At 52.8% G+C, this 2,104-nt stretch overlaps 1 pseudogene; it reads right to left on the bottom strand.

The window, feature by feature from the left end:
• Window positions 1-834: 834 nt before the first annotated feature.
• On the bottom strand, window positions 835-973 carry LOC119327074 (annotated as a pseudogene).
• Window positions 974-2,104: the final 1,131 nt, after the last annotated feature.

The following is a 2,104-nucleotide window of genomic DNA, read 5'->3' as shown; positions in this document are numbered from 1 at the left end:
TATTTGGAGAAGGATGACCTAATCTTTGGTGCCATTTGGCTAAGGAAGGCTTGATGGCAGAATAAACTTGACGGTGACGCTTTCGATCAAAGACTCTTGATGTGATGGGGTATAATCCTCCAATGCATCTACCGTGATGGATGAGCTCCTTCGTTGCCCGATCCTTTATGAAAAAATAGGTAGGATGAGTTTCAAAGAAAACATTATTGTCGGAAGTTAAACGAGACATGGAAGCTAGATTTTTATCGGCTTGAGGTACATGAAGGACATCTTTAAGGACAAGATCACGTTTAAGGCTAGGGGAATTAATAGAAGATTGACCAATGTGGGTGATGTCCATACCTCCACCGCTTGCGGTGTGAATCTGATCACTGCCGTGATACCTCTCTCGGAGGGCAAGCTTCTCTAGCTCATTCGTGACATGGTCCGTAGCTCCAGAGTCAGCATACCAGACCGTGTCACCATCAGCTCCGCCGTGCTCCCGCATGGCTGCAGCGACATGCTTTGTGTCGGGCACGAAGTCCTCATCATACCGGTGCCAGCAGTCAATGACTTCATGGCCCGGTTTCTTGCACAGCTGACATCTAGGACGACGGTTGTTGTTGTTGTAGCCGCCTCTGCCGTTGTAGCCGCCGTTGTAGTTGTTGCCGCCGCGGTCACCACCATTGTTGCCGCGGTCACCAGGGCGAGCGTGGCCCTGGTTACCACTGCGCCCGCCGCCGCTGCTGTTGCCGCGACCGCGCCACTGCTGTCCACGCCCACGACCGCGTCCACGGGAGGCGACGTTGACAGAAGACTGGCGCAGATTGCCTCCTTGAAGCATGCTGAGGCTGGCGTCGAAGCTCAGGAGCTGGCTATACAGCTCCTGAACCGTAACAGGTTCGATCCGCGCCGCCAAGGCCGAGATCACTGGATTGTAGTCGATGTCGAGGCCGGCGATGACGTGGGAGATGTTCTCGGCGTCCCCGAGCGGTGCACCGGCGCAAGCAACTTCATCTGTAAGGGTTTTAATTTTCCCAAAATATTCTGCCATGGTTAGATTACCTTTCTGCAGACTGGTGAGCGCCATCCTCGTGTTGATCTTCTGGGCTTGCGTTTGCGCAGCAAACATGGCATGGATAGAGTTCCACACCTCGGCCGGCGTCTGGAGCATCGCTACTTGGGCAAGGACCTCTCGAGACAAGGACCCCATGAGATACCCTTGTAGCTGCTGCTGCTGCGCAAACCAGATCGATCTGGCGAAGTTGAAGACCTGCTCTTCCTTCCCATTGTTGTCGATGGTGATGGTGGCAGGGGGCGCCGGGCTTGTGGCGTCGAGGAAGTGCTCCATCTGTGCTCCTTTGATCTGAGGTAGCACGACAGCCTTCCAGAGGAGGAAGTTCGTCCTCGTAAGCTTCTCTGACGGAGGCGGACCGAGGGAGGGCGAGCTGCTGCTGGAGGTGGAAGATGAGGCGAAGGTGGAAGGTGCAGATAGGGTGGACAGAGCGCTCATGGTGGATGCGGACGCGGTGGCAGCAGCGGTGGACGGCGTGGTCCCTGACATGATTGCCTCTCTCTCGATCTCGGTTCCTCTCTTCTGCGATCAACTAGATGGATTCCTTCTCGAGGGCTAGACGTACGAGAGGAAGGGCTCTGATGACCATATGACGAAGCGTAGAACCCTTTGTCTCGGGCCGCATTGTATTTATATGACCGAAGTCTTGAAGTACAAGTTGAGAGAGATCGATCGTGATCGTGATCTGCTCGAGAAGTTACATGGGATACGGGAGAGAAGAAAAGATAGATAGAGATACGAGTTTAAACAACTATCCTATTTCTATACACTTTGCATTCTAACATTGCGTTGATGTTCAAAAAATCAAACTGTGGTTGGTTCGTCCGTTCAAAAAAACTGTGGTTAGCTCGCGTTCAGAAAACTGATTTATTTTGACGAGGGAACCAATAATTCCGTGTGCCGATTTGACCGATGGGACGGCAAAAAACAAGATCACGTTGTCGTGTGCTTGTTCGCCGACCGCATTGTTTGATTGTTGGGTGCCCCTGCGCGCACCTTACAAGAGCCAGTTGATCAGTTGGTCAGTAGTAGTAGTTGTGTGCCACCACA

Source organism: Triticum dicoccoides, chromosome 6B (genome assembly GCF_002162155.2).
Source record: "Triticum dicoccoides isolate Atlit2015 ecotype Zavitan chromosome 6B, WEW_v2.0, whole genome shotgun sequence".
In the NCBI taxonomy this organism is placed as follows: domain Eukaryota; kingdom Viridiplantae; phylum Streptophyta; class Magnoliopsida; order Poales; family Poaceae; genus Triticum; species Triticum dicoccoides.
The sequence above is the reverse complement of the archived record's forward strand: the minus strand, read 5'-3'. Positions and strand labels throughout refer to the sequence as shown.